This window comes from Ixodes scapularis, unplaced genomic scaffold (genome assembly GCF_016920785.2).
Source record: "Ixodes scapularis isolate PalLabHiFi unplaced genomic scaffold, ASM1692078v2 ptg001522l_1__unscaffolded, whole genome shotgun sequence".
NCBI lineage: Eukaryota > Metazoa > Arthropoda > Arachnida > Ixodida > Ixodidae > Ixodes > Ixodes scapularis.
In genome coordinates this window covers 1-20,861 of record NW_024610159.1, presented here as the reverse complement: position 1 = coordinate 20,861, position 20,861 = coordinate 1, and positions in this window count along the sequence as shown.

Genomic DNA, 20,861 nt, shown 5'->3' with positions numbered 1-20,861 from the left:
GCACACACCGAGGCACTCACTTCATAGCGTGGCATGTGGTGGCAGCAAAAGCCTCTGCCAAAAACATGCTAAGCACAGCATTTGTGGCGGCAGAAAAGATGCAAGGCTATTATTATCTTGTTCCCGAGAGTATAGTATGTTGCAGGTTAAGATGGTACGGTGAGGGGAAGAAGCTCCGTCTACACTCTTTTCACTTTAGCAGAAAGGATGTTATAGAGAAAAGAAGGAAACCGCCAATCGTGGCAAGCAAACCCCTTTTCGGACTGGCAGAAGTGATGGGAGGCGCCAGGCTTTGTAAAAAAAGGGGAAGGGGGCGGGGGGGGGTGGACTGCAAACGTGTTTACCAAGAATAAAAAGGGGGAAGAGTGAAAAGAGGTATTCTTCTGTAGATTCCTTTTTCTCCCAGAGCTGTGAATGTGCCATGGCCGGGCTGGGCTCAACTCAATGCCCCAAATCATATTTAAAAAAAAAATTATTGCCGGCAGAGTTTTGCGGACTCCTAAAATGCCTTTACAGAGAGGTTCCACAAACCCTCTTTCCAGAACCGTTGGCCTAAATTGCGGGCATGGGCACCTGCAGTATGTTTTGCAGGAAAAGGAGGGGGAGGGGGGCAAACCTTGTTTTCTTTTAAAGTTATAGGTTTGAAAGCTACACCCCTTCAGAATAATCCCGCCCCCCTTTTCCGCCACTTTGCTGACGCCCATGATTCTGGGCACCTCATCACTTACAAAATGTTTCCTAGGACCCATGTGTAGAAAGTAGGAGCCACCATTCAAGCCCCTGTCATGACTACAGTGCAGACATATCACAATAGCAGGGAAGAACAATAAATAATAATGGACAGTCTGACCGGAAACAATATTGGTACAGTTTCAGACTCGCTGCTCAGCTTGCCAGCTGAGCCAGGCTAGAAAAACGAAATTGGCAAAGTGAATGAGTTGCGAGTATAAAGATGCAACAACAAAACCCTACTGGCATTCTTAAAAAATGCTGGGGCCTTCTTGTCAATGGAAAAGGCACTCAGTAATTAAATCCAATACTCTTTCGGATAGTGAGATTGATATCGTGGTAAGGTGGGTGCTTGTCCCAAGCTCTTGTTTTAGCACCAGTGGGTGTCAAGTTACACACAGCCAGAAAACAAATCAGCATAGCCAAACGAAGCACAGGACAATTGCATCCGTAAAATAGCCGATGTTCCATATTTCAATTAGTTTTTGATCTCACTCTGCGCAGCACACAATTTATAGCAGACGATTGTCCCTTTTTGGCTCTGTTCGCAGATGACTTGCCAGTCTGTTCGTCGTTTTGTTTCTGTCAGAGAATGATACCTACCTAGTAGCAAACAAACTCATTATTTTATAGCGAGTTCGTTTCACACGCACTGGCACCGTTCGAGTTCTCTCCCAGAATGCATTGCACTCGCAGAGTGTTGCACTGAGAACTAGACTCAAACCAATTCGCCAAATGCACCAAGTGCGGAAGACTGATGCTGCCGCCATCTATGTTGTAGAAAGAATACCGACCTCAAACCGAAACTGGCGCCTTGCTGTTCGGAGTGATGGGTGGGAATGCGAGAGTACAGTCGCTACCAACGATTATCTACAAACGTTGGTCGCTGCAGCCTTTAGTTTATAGTTGCGATTACTTCAAGCAACACGGCCGTCATAGGGATAGTTACAGACGGCGTAAATTTCCACAACCAGCTGTCTACAAAGCAGCTGGTTGCGATCTTTCAATTCTCATAACCGTTTACACTGAAGAAAATGGATGATGCTGTCCGAGCACAAGCTTGATCCATTTCAGCATGGCATTATGCGTGGACCACTGAAAGGGTACGCATTAAAACTAGTCTGCTGGAATACCCAGCAAAACTTTTCGATTTCGATCGTCATTACAGGTGGATCAGATATTAGCTTTGGTGAGGGCGTCGAGAACGAGAGCTTTCTCGAACAAAATATGACGGGGCAAGTTAGCTGAAGTAGGTAAATGTTAAACATGATGATGTTGCCCAAGCCTCGGGTAAAATCACTAAATTTAGCTTTCTCTGATGCTTATTGGGCAGTCAAAGTTTCTGCTGGGGCAGTTTTGTTGACAAATGTTCAATTTTTCACCCGCACACGTTGGTGATAAACATCTCGGGGGCCGCTGATGCATTTGTTCTGAGCATTTCTTTACACACTGGTATATTTCAGCGTTTTTATGGCAACAGAGCGACTTAAAACCTCCAAATAAAGCACAGTTTGTCAACTGCTTCCTTCATGAAATAGGAGACGCTCACAGTTCAAGCTCGCGTTTGATTCCGTTGCCCGCGGGACGCAATTTCTATCAGAAAATCTACTTTTTTTCCTTTCAGTTCTGCGACACATCGTAGCAGACAAACTTTCGTCATCTGCTCCAGCACCTTGCCGGCCTAGCCGGAGCGAGGCACGACGGGATTGCATTTTGGCACAATCTCGATTTTCTCAGTGCAGCGAGTGCATGCACGCGTGGGGTGTCAGCAATGAAACAAACTCGGAGGGTGCAACCACTTGTGGAGTGCCGGCTGAAACGAACCCGCTCCACGCTGCGAGTGGACACACGTGGGCACGAGTGCCGTGAAACAAACTCGCTAATACTTCTTCAGTGCAAGCCGGTTGAGACCTCAATGACCAAAATCGGGCTCTCGGTGAGATGGAATGGCAAACTGAGAATGATCTCATGACCAGGGGCCAAACAAATAACAGGTGCATTGTATGGTGAGAGTATTAGCACCGAGAAGTTTGGGAGGCGACCTTTTACAGCGAGCCGGGGCGACATCCTGCTGAGGACAAAATTTACCCCCTCACTCGCCCTACAAAGGCCGAGACGGCGTTAGCTGTCGGCATATTACTTTCGTTTTTTTTTGTTGTTTTTTTTTGTGCGCATTTTACGTAGGAAATGTGAATTATTATATGCGGCCTTATTGAGGTATGGTCTGTAGCTGCAGGCGAAACTTCTACCAACATTCCGAGCATGGTTTCCAGGGCAGACAGTGCATGAATCACAGATGGTATATGAAAAGGAAGAAATGCCACCACACTTGCAGGAGCATTGCAATATATTTACATCCTGCACAATCAACGCTGCTGATGATTTGAATAAATTAAGAGGTTTTTTTCAACTTTGTTTCTAAACAAAAACGTCTCAGCGAAAAAGCTGCACTCTGCTCGAGCAACATGTTAAATATATTCTGGGCCATGGGGAGAAAATTACAAGTGAGACCGCCCAAAGGCCTTTGACTTAAATGCCATTTGTATGCCCGCAAAGCGGGGTCTGATGTTCTCCTAAAGCACGAGACAAATGGACGGCAGAATCGTCCGATCCGACAGTCCGAACGCCGCTCCGAATTGAGACACACGCACACACTTCCGATCTTGCAAGCGACACAACGATCCGTTCGGCTCCGCCCAGGAGATCCAACTTCCAAGCACTCCAGCGGAGGTCCGCGTTCATAGATCTCTGGTCCCAGATTGATGGTTTAGCTCGCACGAGCGAAGCTAGGAGCTCGTTCTTGTTAGCGCGTGCATTCTTTGCCGGGGCCATCTTTCTCGAATGGATCAGCGGGATCCACGCGTCCGGCTTCCCGTCGCCCGTCCCGTTTTCTTATTCGTCCCGACAGACCAAGTATGTCATCATGACGTCCGCACTAGCTGTGCTGTCATTGGCTGGACGCATCCGACAATCCGTCCGCCGTGCAAAACTATCTGGCGCGTTTGACGCATGTCGGATCGCCGATCTGACGCCTGAAGCGACCAAATTTTTCGAATCAGGCAGTCGTACTGTCGGATCGGACGTCGGATCGGATGGATTTTTCGCGCATGTGTCTCGTGCTTAACTCATGAATCTGCAAAGAACAGAATTTCAGTGTCTGAAACACTTACACCGCCGCTTCCACAACCCCTTGCACAACCGCCTTATATTGTGTGGAGGGGGCGGGGGGGGTTCATTGACGGGAGTTGCCTCCACCGATAGCTTTCCATACTTATAACCCAATTATAAGGGTAAACGTGACAAACACGGTTGGAAAAGCTATGAAAATTCTGTCGGCATAAGTCTCACCCAGCGCCTTTTACACTGGGTAAACGAAGCCCCGCTTCTCAACGTGCTTACAGCTCACAACGGCCGATGTTGACGGTGCCTTTCCCATCCTTAGTCTGACTGTCCATGCTCTTTTTAATCTCGAAGTTTTCGGGTGGTAGAATATGATACCAGCTTCTTTTTGGAAATTGCATTGCAGCGCTGAACAGTAGGTCAGCATGATCACAAACCTCCGATCGTGAGGAAACGGGCGCAGGGAAGCCAGCCAGATGCCAGAACGCGAAGCGGAGTCTGTCACCAGACGTCACGGTACACCTGACCCAATCAAGATGTGGCGACCGCAGCGACACTTGTGTTTGCTCTGAAGACTAATAGTTTTTTTATCGTTCCCCATCTCAGGGTTTACAAGATGACGATTGATTACCAGCTCGCCTGCACTCTCTCACTGCTAACTAATAGTACTCCGTGCAAGCAATACCATTGATCTCCACGACAATTTGCTGGATTGCGTGTCTCCGCTTGGTCGTTGCAGCTCAGGTGCGGCCACCGGATGGCCACCTTGGGACAAAGATTATCAGTCAACGTTTTGGAGCGTTGCGGAGGCTGGGCGGCAGTAAGCTGAAGACATGTTTTCTGCTCGTTCGTTGTCATTTACCGAAGAAGTTTGTTAAAACCCCGAACGGTGAGAATTGCGTTTGAGAACACGTGGAAATTTTTACGAAAGCTCAGCACCGCAAGAAAAAGGGGCAACTCGTCTAACGCAAGTCTTACCGTTCTGGCGGCATGATCAAAGCTTCCTTGGCATGCCAAAGTGCTGCATCTTTGTCTTCGCACGCTTGAATACCGATCAAGAATTAACGCCGTGTGGATTTGTTTCGTGAGTGCAAAGAGCATGAAGATGCATGTGCCTCTGGAGCAGCATTTTACTTTACTCTTACGACTGTATTTGTAACTTGCGGCACTTGCAGTCCAGAAGCGGGCATGATCCAGTGGCGACAAAGGAGGGGTAGGAAGCTATGGCGACGACGACAGATTGCACACAACCATATGGACGGGCCACGTTTGAAAAACTTCAGATATCGCCGCTTCATACTTTTGCCTTCGAAAACCTACCTTCTTTCACAGCATTGCTCTATTTGTGCTGTCATGTGATCCATTTAAATAGATTTGGAACATAGCCATGGTTAATCCATAATAGCAACCACCGATTTCGATTCCTATTGATAGCAACTCGCTGGAACAGCTGGGTGATAGAGAAGACGCCTATGTGCGACATACCTTCAAAGCTCTGCCATGGCATCGATTCTTGATAAGTATCCAAGCGTGAAAAGGCACAGAGACGCAGCAGTTTGGCAGGCCCAGGAAGCTTTGATCACGCCGCAAGACCGGCGAGACTCGACGTTCGACAAGTTGTGCCTTTTTCTTGCGGTGCCGCGCTGTTGCAAAAAATTTTATGCGATTTCAAAGGAAATTCTTATAGTTTACACATTGCGAGCGTTTGGCGCTCCTTTCACTAAACAGAGGGGAGCGCCGCCGGAGACTGACACTCGAGCGTGCTCTTCGTGCTCCGAGCATTTCTTGGAGCACAAGTGACTTCTTTGCGCTCCGTGATGTCACGTCCACAAACAAGATGGCTGTGCCATTGTTGAGATTGTTGAAACAAAAGGCGTAGCCGGACAGCTGCTCCTTTTCAGTCATTAGTGGTTAATCCAGCAGGTAAAAACAATTTGATTTGAAAGCCAAGACAGCAATTAGCATTCCGGAAAAGGTTTGTTCATGTGCCTTGCCTGAGAACAAAGTGATCTATCGAACGAGCGTGCTGATAGCTCGGCGACAGAAAAGTTGCCGGCCGAGAAGACAGTGGGACGGCTGCCCTTTTTAAACTGCTTAGTCCAGCTGCAGCGAATAAAGATACCTAGATTGGAAAGCCGAAGCATCAGTTAGCATTGCGGGAAAGGTTTGTTCGTGCATCTCGCCTGAAAACGAATTCATCTATTGAACGGAAGGTTACCGACAGCACAGCGACAGAAAAGTTGTTGAGATGAGAAGACAGTCGGAGCGCTGCCCTTTCTAGGATGCTTTGCCCAGAGAATCAAGATACTTCGAATGGAAAGCCGAAACATCATGTTCATGTCTCGCCTGAAACGAATTGACGTGCTATCTATTGAACGACAGTGTTCCGGTATCGGCATAGCACATCAACAGCTTCCATCGCATTCCGTCTCGCTGCAATATGGAACCACGAAATATCTGGCAAGTGTGAGGGTTTCGTGCGTCGACAAACAAGTTCAAGAATGTTGTCTTTAATTCAAATATAAACAGCTTGCACGGTCAATAAATAGATCAGCCAAGGTGGCTTTCCCCGCACGTGCTCGAAGCGAGTCTCCAAACCTCTAAGAAATACTTAAACGTTCGTAGAAACTTCATAACGTCGCCGTCTCTTTTTCTTTGTACCCTGCCGCTCTACACTGGCTTTAATTAATTTACCACCGAAATAATTTTGGCTTCTCCCACCCGTATCCACGGGATGCCAGGTTCGTCATAACCGTGCGGTGGGAAGGAGCTTGTGTGGCTTGTCAATAGATTCGGTGTGTCGCGCTCCTGTACGCCATGCGCCGTTTAGTTGCTGTGCCTGGAGTATGAAACTCGGAGCGTCAGAGTAGGGGTAAAGGAGTGTGGACTTAAAGGGGAGCTGTAATCATACTTAAGCGTCTACCTCTTTTGCGGTTTCCACGTCTCTTTGGGTTCGGGTAAGCCAGCGGGCACGGAGAGAATAACTAAATATCAGTGAGTCATATTTTAACCGGACGACGCGGAAACCTCCTCCACCTACGAGGGCGACCCGCGTTGCCGAAAGCGCGGAATATGTGACGTCTTTGGTCCTGGGCTTACTACTGGTCAGAGCCGCTAAAAGCTTTTTTTTTAGTCGATACAAAATATAAGTGTCGCGAACCGTTTCTATTATGTATGAAAGTAGTTTTTGTTCAGTATTTTAGATCAGAAAAGAAACAAATGCAGTTTATAAAGTACGGAAACAAGAAAAGACCCGTCGACAAACCCGCCACCAAGCGGTGAAAAAAACGGCGCACACAGTAAAACCTCGTTATAACAAAGTTGAAGGAGCGGTCGTAATTATTTCGTTATAACCATTAGTTTGTTATAGCCAATGTCCATTTCTTCCCACTATTAGCAAGCAAGGGGAATTATGATTGCTTTGTTATATCCCGTTTTGTTATAACGAGGTTTTACTGTACTAGAAAGGCGTAGTGGGATGAGGCTCCGACGAACAATGGGCTTAGAAAGGTCCCGGATGTACGCGGTGGCGCTGCGGTCGTATACTGGCTCGAGGATCTGACCGGTTCCGAGCGTTCCCAAGGCTTTCGGCGCGGGCTTGGCTGGCGATTTGACCCTTTGGCGGTATGGCAGCGCGAAGTGGCTCCCGTTCTGAACTGATCTTTACCCCGTGTTTACCGTCGTTTGTGGCCAATGAAGTGTTATGCCGAATTAGTCTTTAATCGCGCGGCAAATGCAATGCGAGCTGCCCTGGCCGCCCACCTCATACAGCCTAGTCAACACGTGCTTTAGTGGCACCCTCTCGAGCCGTCGACACTGAGTGCGGCAGCCGTGAGCGCTCGATGAGCTCACTACTTCACGGCCACTCAAACCAGGACCTACGACGTCATGAAGGATGTTATTTTTTGCTTGTTTTTGTAAGTCTAATTTGCCTATAACTTTTAAAATAAAGCGAAATTGGAGAAAAGTTTCTTTAAATTACTACGTTCAGTGCGCTCAGGTTCGGTCCAAATTAAAAACCAGTCCAAAAGTTATTGCAGGGCCACTTTAACGCTCCCAGTGACGACAAACGAGCAAAAAACATGTCTGCAGCACGCTGCCGGCCAGCCTCTGCAACGCTCCAAAAGGTTAATTTTCCGTGTCCCAAGATGGTCGTCCGGCAGCCGCAATCACGGAGCGGGGAAGCGCAATTTAGCAATTGTTGTAGAGATCAGTAAAAAAATATGGAATGCATACCCTCCTAGCATCCATCAGGTAGGGATAAGCATTCTTTGCAGTCTATATGCCCATCAATATCAACACATGTAGCCATTTGCAGGCAGTCGCATCCTTTCGAAGATCAATCTGGCCTTCGTCAGGCACCAGCTTTCGCTCTCAGCACACAGCCACTGTTGGTGGGCTTCGAGGCTGCTCGCATCTTCACCCTCCACAGGCGGGGCAGCCCCGGTCTGTAAATGTAGAATATGAATATGGCAGGTATTATTTGATAACACTTTATGTTTTGGCCATGTAAAGAAAATCTGCATTCCATTTTCTAACATATCTGTTATGAAATAACAAGGTCAGGTGGAACGGCTCGAGTTCGCTGACTGAAAGACAGAGGGCTTAGCCTGAACCAATATCCTAGCAGCCTTCGATATTGGTGTGGGGGGAGAGAAGGCTGAACCTCTAAAGATGTCTTCAAATGATTCTCTAATTGCTTAACTCCACAAAGTTTCAGGCTGCTGCACTTAAACGTTCTGAACTTTTTCCAACATATATTTGCGCTGTCGCTAACCATGTTCCATTCGCCAATTTTTTACACGCCCCTTCTCCTCCAATCAGAACAGCACGAGAGTCCGCCGTGAACAGACTTGGCATCATCGTGTGTCATATATCCCCGATGATTGCCTTCCCCACTAAGATGCATTAAAGCCAAGGCTCGAGCACAAGCTCATAGCATCGCTAGATGGTCGCACTGCACGAACCCTCGTGCAGCCTGAGTATCTACTAGTACTGGTAAAAGCGAGCGAGTTGAAAATGAATACTTAAAATCGAAAGAATAAAGCGCGAGGGACAAGCCCAGGACAACCACGTAAAGCCTGGTTCAAACAGTTGCGTTTGACCGCGTTGCGGCTGCGAGAAACCAGGACATCCCTGCTGCTTATATCGCGTGCCAAGATGATTCTTTGAATTGGAATCCACGCTTCATACGAAGCACAGATGTGCCGGTGACTCGTTTTGGTTCTAAACGCAACGCAGACAAACACACTCAAACGCAAGTGTCGGAACCGACCTTTACGGTACAGGCTCACAGTAAAGCTGTGAGCCCGAACCGTCTCGCACGTCTAGCCTTCGCTTTAGTACATCTCAGGATGAGACGGAATGTATCATAATATAACCGATGTGGTCTCACCATTCTGAGCAGAAGTGCGTGAGTAACCGATGATATTTTCGTGGTCGCTTGCACGTAAATAACCAAGGAGCTTGTACACAACGCCGGCATTCATCTGGCTTGAAAACAACTTGAGCGTTGGCTTGGCTTGGATGTCAGCTGCCCATTGTGCTTACTTGAACTTCACGAAATCCTCTAAATTGAGCAGGCTGCTTCTTGACTTCTGCTGTCGGCGCTTATGTCTGCAATTCGGCGGTTTCCGAGTTCGACGATTCGGAAATCATGGGTGTACCACCGCAACACCCTCTTAACACGATTTCGGTAGCCGTAGGGTGTAAAAAGGATGTACGAAGGGTGTAGGCCTTTCCGTACACCCTTGAATATTCAAAAATCATGTAAAAATGGTGTAGGAAGGGTGTGAGCTCGGAAAAACACCCTTTTAACACGAACATGGGTGTTGAAATTTTTAGTGTGTAAGGGACTTGACAAGCGCTGGTTTAATTAACGGTCTTGGAGTGAGCGCTAGCAAAATGCAGAACTGGCTTCTTCCGTCCTTTGCCTAAACTCCCAGCAGATTCCCAAGGGATGGGTCGCCAAACGAAGGTCTAAGAATCGGACAGTTCCGTCGGAGGTGTCCTCCTTTTTAAAGACGAGGCCTGCGGGACCCGACGAGAAGGCCTGCAGGGTAGTCTCAGGGTCTGTTTGCTCTTCATGCATGATTAGGTAGTCATCTACATAATGGTACGGCCAGCAGCCCGGCGCGGAGTCATTCGGTCACTCCCTGATTGCCCGATTTACGTACGTGATAAATAAATTGAGCATAGTTGCAAACTAAAGATTTGGAGGGGGGGGGGGGGGGGTAACGAACAAAAGACAAAACACTGAACAAAGCAGACGAAGTCTCAAACAAAAAGAAATTGGCTTGCTTCGTAGTGTTTATACAGCCTTGAGCTGAGACGGGTTAGCCCTATGGTACCTACATGTTTTTGCTCCGATTTAGAGTGGCGCCAGCTTCTTGTTACCGTTTCCCAGATACTCTCCCACCGCCAATTGTTTCCACTTCTTTATTCGCTAAACGTAAACAACGTTGAATTTCTGTAGTTTCAGAACACCCGCAACACTGTGAGGCCACTTCCGTTTCCGTTCAGGAGAGGAGTCGGAGACTCAGCCGAAAGGCGGTCGTGGTGGCTGTCGCTCTCTTTATTCGAGTGTTTCATATTTCGAAGTTGCGAGCAGGAAGTGTGCGTTGCTTTTGAGGAAACGCAAGTTGCCACGGCAAAATCAAACGCATCTGACCGGCATCGTACGCCGGAGCCTCGCCGTTGGAACTAGAGCGGTGGGCGCTCCCTAGCGCTGACGACAATTAGCGGCGTAGTGCGAGCGCAGGACCGGCGAGTGTAACAAAATGGTCGACGAAAACAGCGCAGGTTGCCATGGTGACGAGGTAGGCAACATCGGTTTGTCGGCAACACGTATCACAAACGTTTTCGCCACCCTAAAGAGCGGAGCAGCGGAAACACGTAGGCACCCTAGTTAGCCCACTCGGCCACTTCCTCAGCTAAAAACTTCATTTCACAAGACAAACTTATATGTCACTCGCTACCCTTTGTCCCCCTCTTTTCTCCTTCATTTTTCCAAAAGCCCTACCCCCTTCCCTCTTCCTTTCTTCAGGCCCCCGTACATTCCAGCCAACGATAAGCTCAGACGGCGTAAGCTCAAAGTTGCCGAACGGTCTCCTGTCAACACACATACACCGCGACATCGCGAGGACCCCCCGGTTCTCCGAAATTAATCACAAAGCCGCCGACAGATCCCGTGTCATGATGGAAGCTTGGCGGAAAGTAGATTGCTGGAAATAGAAGTCTATATTCCATTGCCCTGGTCCGAAAAAGTATTGCGTATTTTTGTCTGGTTTCCGTGCCAAAATAAAAACAGCGTTTAGAAACCGAACACTGTGCGTTTAGAGGAGCCGCCGAAAGGACGTAAAATACCGGGACTCAGCTTGTCCTGCTTCTTGTTTTTCAGGAGCCTTTCAAAAGTGGATGAAAAATTATGAACTGTCTGACCCGACTTACCACATTAGAGCAGTTCATTTTCATTACGATAGGCTCTCTTCAAGTGTCTTGCATAGTTCAGCTTGTAGTGGTCTGTTTTTATTTTCGGTTACATTCAAAAAGTGGGCTCACATCGCGAGGACCCCCCGGTTGTCCCATTTCAATCACAAAGCCGCCGACAGATCCCGTGTCATGATGGAAGCATGGCGGAGAGCAGATTGCTGGAAATAGAAGTCTATATTCCATTGCCCTGGTGCGAAAAAGTATTGCGTATTTTTGTCTTATTTCCGTGCCAAAATAAAAACAGCGTTTAGAGACCGAACACTGTGCGTTTAGAGGAGCGCCGAAAAGACATAAAAAACCGGGACTCAGCTTGTCCTGGTTCTTGTTTTTCAGGAGCCTTTCAAAAGTGGATGAAAAATTAGGAACTGTCTGACCCGACTTACCACATTAGAGGAGTTCATTTTCATTACGATAGGCTGTCTTCAAGTGCCTTGCATAGTTCAGCTTATTTTGGTCCGTTTTTATTTTCGGCTCCATTTAAAAATTAAGCTCTAAGCCACTGGACGAATCTACCACATTCATAATTTGCGGAAGCAGCGAAATAGAAATGTGACAAAAGGAAAGATTCGTCCGCGTTATTTGAGGCTTATACAAAACGGACCGGATGGGAGGGTTCCGAAATCTTTTCTCAAGAAACACACAATCTTCCCTACGGTTCTGTCTAACAATTTGATATGAAGGTATACTTGGACGCCGGCATTATTCGTTTAGGAATCAAGCGAAACTTTGTATCGGATAATTATACGTCATAGACGTATAATTATCCCATACAAACACGATAATCATCAAATGGAAGTGGACGTATACGTCCACTCCCATTTGATGATTATCGTGTTTTAGACACCGTAGAGAGGGTGGTTTTCAGCGGTGGGTTTTTAATCTGACTGCCCGCCAGAGCGCGAGCCAGAACTACGGCCGCGAGCCGTCGCGCTCTTCCCCTTCTTCTCCGTATCAATAAACAGTCAAATACCTGGGCGGAGCCGTCAATCGTGCTGGTGTCGGGAAGCAGTAACCGCTCATTGAAACTGGAAGCGGATCCGCGTTCGCAAAGCGGTTGCGATTCTATAAAGATTCAGTACAATTGCACGCGCGCATGATGTCATCGAGTGCGTGTGCAATTTACTGGATCTTTTTAGAACCGCGTTCGCAACCGCCTTGCGAACTAGGATCCGCTTCCAGTTTGAATGAGCGGCAAGTATGACCCTGGAAATGCAGGCGTGACGCAAAACCCAGAGGCGTCTCGTTCGCCCACTTACGTTCTTCCCAGGCGGTGGGGACTGTTGTTTACAAGGGAATATCTTCTGAACAGATACAAGCTACTCGAGCAAGCTCGCATTCAACATCAATTTCTTTTCTTTCTTCCTTCCTGGGTCACAGTCTTGGAACTAACGCGTTACAAGTAACAACGTTACTGGTAACGCGTTAGTTCTCTTTAGTAACGTACTATCGTACTCGTTAGAATACCAAATCAGTAACGAGTAAAGTAATGTCGTTATTATTTTACGGTATCTGCTATCAAATTACGTTACCCATTACTCGTTAGTTCTGATTAAAAATGGCAGCATGGTGGTTCAAAAGCAAACTAATTTGTATTCTGCGCACTACAAAAAATGGCAAATAAACCCCAACAAAGCTATGTATAAACGACTTCATTTCAAACTCCCTTGGAAGACACTTTCACCGTTCCCACAGCCGGGACTAAAAGGCGCGTGATTATCGCTTTGTCGAATTCTTGAGCGTCCTTGGTGCAGTCTTTGTATCGAAGCTACTAAGGCCACCGTCGCCATGCCTTGAAGGAGCAGCCGTCTCGCTGCAAAGAGACATTCGCTCAGAAGGCAACAGTCTGCCGCCGCTCGAAGGATTTTGCCGAACCGTCCCTAGCTACTCCAGCTGGTCAACACTTTCTCTTCAAAATAAATATATTCTCTTTGTGTCAAAAACGGGAAGGATAAACTCTAAATTTGGAAGCATTGACGTTCCCACGCTTTGAACCAAAATAAGTGGCAAGGTTATCGCAGCAATGAAAGGCGTCCGTCACCAGAAAGACGTCACCATCAGTTAGAATTCCTGCCGCCGTGGTACAAAGGTGCGGACGCTCGCTGGGTAACGACTCCCGTTCAGAACGTCGCCCCCCACTAAATCCTCTGGCCATCCTTTCTCCCATAGCGCCCCAAAAATTAGACAAAATACTGCGTAACCACCACGTACGGCACCTCCTTTTATCGGAGTTAGCCCCCCACTCCCTGGCATTCAAAGACCGAATTATGCTGGACGCTGCGCCCGCGTAATCCTTCTCGCAGTTCCTGGTTGCGTGTCAAGGCTACTATACCATTTGTCTAAAGAGACACATTCGTAGCAGTAATAGCGATGGCTTTCGTCCGCTTCGCCCTTACTTTGCCGCTACCGGCGTGAAAAAAACAAGTTTTTGGACACGAAAGACAAACTTAGGGTAAAGAGCTTATAAACGCTCGCCACCTTTCTTAATCATATATGTGATGCGTGTGATTAGGGATCGAGACGGGCTCCGCTCAAACGTCTGTGTTTATTATCCGAGCGAACATCTCCGACTACTTGAGGAGGGGAGAGGCGCCCGGGAACCCCGGTCTGAGACGAGGGGGATTGAATCGGGCGCCGATCTTGAAGAGAGGAGAAGAAGGAGGGCTCTAATCGAGAGGCAAGTGGAATCTCTTCTCCAGCAAAACTTGATTTGCCCGTCCTTGTCACCTTACGCCGCACCTGTAGTGCTAGCAACCAAGAAAGACGAAGGTCGAACTAGATTTTGCGTCGACTACCCCAAGCTAAATGCCGTCACCAAACCCGACTATCATCCTATCCCAAGAATTGATGATCTGATTGATTCAGTTGGCACCTCAAAGTATTTCACCACATTAGACGTAACCTCCGGCTACTGGCATGTCGGCATGAAGCAAAACGACTTCCCCCAAACCACATTTGTAACTCACAGTGGTCATTACGAATGGCTGGTCATGGCTTTTGGTCTCAAGAATGCTCCAGCGACATTTCACCGCGTCGTCAAATGCATCCTTGAAAAACACAAGCTAAAAAATGTCCTAAACTACTTTGACGACATCATCATCCACTCTGAGACACTGGGCGAGCACATAAAGCAACTTGACGCAGTTCTGACTGCTCTCCGGGATGAAAACGTGAAACTCAAGCTCAGGAAGTGCCAGTTGGTTTGCAAAACAATCAACTTTCTTGGACACACTCTCAGCAAGGGTAGCATCCTGCCAAAAAATGAAAACGTAGAAGCTATACTGCGATATCCTCGCCCGAACAACATCAAGGACGTGCAGAGATTTCTCGGCGCCACATACGTCTACCGTCGTTATGTGGACCAGTACACAAATATCACGCTCTCATTGACCAACCTCTTGAAGAAGGGCGCAGAGTGGGAATGGACAACATCGTGTGAGACTTCGTTCACTAAACTCAAGCATGAAATGTCCAAAAGACCCATCCTTGCGATATTGGACCCAGGAGAGCTGCGCACCCTCTACTGTGACGCATCACAAGAAGGAATTGGAGCTGTCCTGAAACAAACTGGTGGTGATGGTATCGAGCACCCCGTTGCCTACTATTCCCGGAAACTGCTGAATCATGAGCGCAACTACTCCATCACAGAGCTGGAATGCCTCGCGATTGTAAATGCCGTCGACAAGTGGCGCTGCTATCTGCATGGTCACCAGTTCACTGTGATTACGGATCACGCTGCTCTGAAGAGGCTCAAAATCATCAAGAACCCTTCCGGACGTCTATTTAGATGGTCACTCAAGCTTTCTATGTACGCCTACACCATCAAACACCTAAAAGGCACCGACAACGTAGAAGCAGATGCCTTCCCAAGATCACCCATGGTCGGCTTAATTGATATCGAGGACATTCGACAAGCTCAACCTGATCTACCACCAGATCACCTAAACTGCTGCAAGGAAAACGGCATCTTCGGCATGAGAAGAAAAGGACTACGGAAAGTCTTCGTTCCGCACTCGCTTCGCCAACAATCCATCAAAAAAACCTACGAAGACTACGGCCATGTCGGCGTAAAGAAGATGCTAGGTCTACTGTCTCCACAGTACTACTGGCCCGACACCATAAAAGAGGTCTCCGCTTGCGTCAAGCATTGCGACATTTGCCAGAAATGCAAGAATTCCAAGCAAAAGAGGTTCGGACTCCTCGACTCTCTGCCGCCCGCCGAGGTGCCTTTTGACTTGCTCGCAATGAACACCGTTGGAGGACTAACCGGATACAACTCCGCCAAACGCTTCATCCACGTCGCCGTCGACCACACAACCCGCTACGTCTCGGCATTCGCACACAAAAGCGAAACGTCAGACGCGTACGTGTCATGCCTCCAGCAAATCCTCACCACCGGAAGTCCGAAGAAATTCCTTTCCGATCGCGGATCCGGCTTTATTGGCAACAAATTCAAAAGGTTCATGAAAAATCATGGAATTTATCACGTCATGACGTCCACTCAACGCCCACAATACAATGGCATGAATGAGAGAACGAATCAAACGATCGTCACAAGACTCAAATTCAAGATTAATGAGCATCCAAAAACACCGTGGCCAAAGCTTCTTCGAGAAGTCGTCGAGGAATACAACACGCCTCACGAAGTAACCGGATTTTCGCCAGCTTTTCTTATGTTCGGTTCCCAGCCCTACGCCTTGGTCGTTGAGAATCCCGTCCCCACTTTGGAAGAAGCAAAAAAACAAGCCGTTAAAAATTCGGAAAGGCAACACCTAAAAAACAAAATCATCTACGACAAAACGTTCGTTGCAGCCGACCTTCTCCCGGGCGAGCGGCTTCTTCTTGAAATTGCCTGGCATCCTAACAAGAGGAAGCATGGCTCCCGTTTTCGAGAGTCCCTACGCGATTCTCCAAAAAGTGTCTGCTGTGAACTACGAGATCGACCGTGCTGAGCGCACACTAAACAGACAGACGGATATTGTGCACGCCAGCAAGCTCCGGATATACCGCCTCCCCTTTGACTTCCGACTGGTGGGGGAGAGCCTGTAACGTCAACTTCCTAACCAGAGCCGTGCGGACCGTCCCCGGCAAGTTGCCTCGCACCCCGAAAACCGCAGCGCATCTGATCAGCGCCTGGGGCCAACCGGGAAGAGCCCTCCTTTTTCTCCTCTCTTCAAGACCGGCGCCCCATTCAATCCCTCTCGTCTCAGACCGGGGTTCCCGGGCGCCTCTCCCTTCCTCAAGTGGTCGGAGATGTTCGCTCGGACAATAAACGCAGACATTTGAGCGGAGCCCGTCTCGATCCCTAATCACATGCATCACATATATACACGTAAAGATACTACGAGTACGCATGGAATAATAACCAAAGTATGGCCGTCGCGCTATACTTCGTTTATAATCGCCAATAATGTTCTTTGGTTACTATTATGGGCATAGCCTCCTCTATACGGAGAAAGCCTGGCGCGTCGCTAGAAAAGACGGCCGCCGTAAATGGGAAAGGAGGGGCGGAGAAACGGGAGCGGAGAGAACCTTGCCTACTAGCGCCACAAAAGAGCGAGCCGCTAAACGCAGAAACAATCTTTTTTTTTATCTCTCTCTTTTCTTTTCGCTATCGTGGAGAGGAGAAACTCAACGTCCACCCTTTCCCGTTTCTCCCTGCGCCCTTTCGAATCGCCGCGAACGTTTCTCCCGGAGTACGAAAACGACGGTGACGAAAACACAAAAACAAGCGTGGTTCGGGGAGCGGCCGCTCATGACCCAAGCACTCGCTGTCTAGGTCTGCCCTTTCTGCTCTGCGCTACCATATTGGTCACCGTTCGGCGCGCTCCTCCTCGCCTTTTTCCTGCGGTCGTCGATGTGCCAGGCTTTCTCCGTATAGAGGAGGCTATGTTATGGGTTATCTTAAGGCTTAAGCGATCGGTATCCTATTTTCGTTGCTTGTGTAGCCTAAGCCAGACTGTAACTAAAACCGGTGTGGCTATAAGGTATGCTGTTTGTGAGCAGTCCATGTACTGTACACTTGCCTTTGTCATGCAACTCCAGCCCAGACTTGTACGTAATCCGTTACAAGTAACGAAATTGCTTGTAATCCCTTACATTTATCAGTAATTTAGTAACGGAATAATTACATATTTTCTAAAGTAATTGTAAAGTAATTTCCTTACATTTTTGACGTAACGGATTCCTTATAATCCGTTACATTTTTTTTTTCGGATCCAGCCCCCCCCCCCCTTTTGTTTCTAAATGAAGTTTTTTTTTGTTTTTGTTTTTTTTTCATTTTTGTAAAGTTGAGCGCAGTGATACTGTCACGCGAATAGAACAGCGCAAAGGGAGGCTTGGCACTCTCCAGTTCCGCAGAGCCCTTTCTTTTTGCAACACCAAGCCCCTGAATATTTTTAGACCCTAACCACAATGTCGAAAAATCCAAATAAACATTTCTACAAAAAAAAAAAAAAAGTGTGTGCGGGGGGGGGGGGGGGGGGGGGCAAGTTATATCCGCTTTTTTTAGTCCCTTTGTTTTTTCTTTGCGATCGAAGACGGGGAGAGGAGGAGAATCTTTGCCTGCGATCGTGCGCGCCGGTGTTATGTTTTGGCTGCTCGTCACCACCTTGGCCCAAGGACGCCTTTGATGCAGTTTCTGGAAAGGGAGGGGCCCCTTGTTCCGGAATGCCACTTCATCTGCTGGCGTCTTATTTATTTCTGCGCTCAAATTTTGTGATGAGCAAAATTAGCGGTAGATTTCGGAAGTAGTTAGTAGTTTGAGTAGAAGTTACCTGAAAAATGTTAAATTAAAGTACTAATTACCCAAATAAAGTTGTAATTGAAAGTTACCAAGTTACTCGGAAAAGTAGTTAAACTACAGTACTTTGTGTAGAGTAGTTGAACTACGTCCAAGTCTGGCGCGGATTACTTAGTACTCTGCCCTTCGCTGCCCGTGGCATCAGCGGATGTCTATCTGGAGAACACCAGAGTAAACTGCAGTCGGTTCGTGCTCCATGCGTTTTTGAACGGCACCAAGAAAGGTACACACGGCAAACGCGCGTTTACATTTCCTTGTTTTAATCGACGTTCTAGTTAATTGTTTTATGAGTGTCCTCTTTCTTTTATTATTTATATTTATTTATTTATATTTTATATTTATAATTATTTATATTCTGGAAAATTTTTTTTTATTCACCAATGTCGAACTGTTTAGAACCAAAGAACGAAGAATATCGAGCCAAACCTTATTTATTATTTAATTATCACCTTACTATTACAACTATGTTTTGCTATTGTCTGGCAATATACGGAGGTTTAGTAAGATACTCTTCGCTAGATCTATCATGACCTCAACAGCTTCGCGATTTAGAAAATGGAGAATTTTAGTAGATCAGTCCGATGACTCCGATAACGATATCCGATACTTCGCCGCCGTCTTTGCGCATGCGTCATATTGTTATCGGGTACCGTTATCGCGGATATCGGAGGTATCGGAACGATCTACTAAATCTCCCGAATAGCAGGCAACGCCTGCAACAACGAAGCTTTGCTCTACATTTGAGGTAAATAGTACTTCCATTGCTTCGCTGAAAAAGCTCAATGCAGGGCACAAAGCATTTGTGAGGAACAACATTGCACTCCCATCCACACTCTAAAAAAAGCCCGTGCACCCGCTTTCCCGCACAACACTCAGAGAGCCAATCAAGTAACTTACGGAGGCAGCTCAGCGAATGACGATGCCGAAATATACGTTTAGACCAAAAAACGCAGTCTGAGTTGTGACATTAAGAAATGCAAGCGTGACGTTTTGCATTACTTAATGTCACAACTCAGACTGCGTTTTTTGGTCCAAACACATGTTTTATCATAGTCATTCGCTGAGCTGCCGCCGTAAGTTGCGGTGATTGGCTCTCCGAGTGTTGTACGGGAAAGTGGACGCATGGGCTTTTTTTAGAGTGCAGTGCCTCAGTTCAAATGGTGCTCAGCGTAGCAGTCGACATATTGAGTAAGAAATACGCAAAATGTCTGACGAGACTTCGAGAGCCAGCTGTTGCTTAAAATACTCAAGGTCATTAAATGGAACAGGTTGCAACGATAAGAACTTGGATCACCCTCTTCCCTCTATTTCTTACTTGAGGAGAGTTAAAAGTAACGCCGTGAAAGTAACGGATTACTTTTCGGGGGTAACGGTCAGTTACTTTTATGGGAGGGTAATTGTAATTGTATAAATTACAATTTAGCCTTGAGTAATTGTAAATGTAATTCCTTACTAGTTTTCAGTAACGTGTACAAGTCTGCTCCTGCCTCTAACGAACAAGGCCGTTTTGGAACGTTTGTTATAAAAGCCCTTTTTACTGCCATCTCGCACTCACTTTTTGTGCAAGGTGGCAACGACCACCGAAACTTTGTTATTATGGCCCGGGCTAAAGGCTAAACTCCGTGGAGCGAGTTATGCGACGAATAACTGACGAACGGCGACCGACGGCACGCTCGCTTGGCGCGTGACGCAGCAGCAACTGTGTTGATGCCCCGCGCAGAGCAAAAGCCGCCGGGCTAAATTCGTTGATTTTTCGCGAAACGAAGTCAGACAATTTGCTGGTATGCCGAAACTCAAGCTGCTGAGCACATCTAGGACGTCGAACCCTAATTTGAAAAAGCACATTAAGAGTTATTCTTCAATGTCACGTACCTTTTTCCGTTAAAATGTCGTCGTTGAGCCTTCTTAGCCAAAAAAACGCACCTTTCTTTCGAGATCATTTTGTTAGTCGCAGTTTTTTCAGCTACATCTCACGATGCGCATTAATGTAACCTAGCGAAAAAGCCTTCGAAAGCGCCTTAGTTTAGTTACTTGTATAATCAGAAGGAAAATAAATGAATCATAGAAGTTATATATAAACACGCCTATGCGATATATGTTTAAGGTTGCGGTTTATTCAGACAGTTTTTTTTTTTTTTTTACTAATTCGTGATGCAGTTTATTTAGTTAATCTTTCGTTGTTCCACACGACTGATAACTAGAAAATAACAGCGGTGCTTCGCACCAGTCCTAATTGTTTTTCTTTTCCGCTAGTCCCACTATTCGCACACGCTGACAGGGTTCGCGGTAATTTCAGAGAAACGAAAGACCGAAGCTACAACCCACCTTCCCAACACACCCTTGAAGAAGCAGAGGAAGATCGACCGTATGCAACAAACTCCCGTTTCACAAGAAGTGTTCGACAATGTTATAGACACGTTTGTGGTTGAGACTCTACAGTCATATACTAACAGCTGTCCTATAATAAGAGTCACACACAAAGTAACGACAAACTAACGTAAAAGTAACGTCCGTTAGTCATGGCAACTAACGACACCGGTATTTCGTCGTATTTACAAAACTGAAACGGAGCTCTGTAACGCGTTAGCTTTTTTTCAAGCTAACGAGTAACGCTATTACACTCGAAAGAAAAAAGGGTGTAAACGGGTGTATTGTTCCACCCTTTTGTCCCATATAATACACCCCAAAACTTCAATTCGACGTACAGCGCCCTACAGTCGAA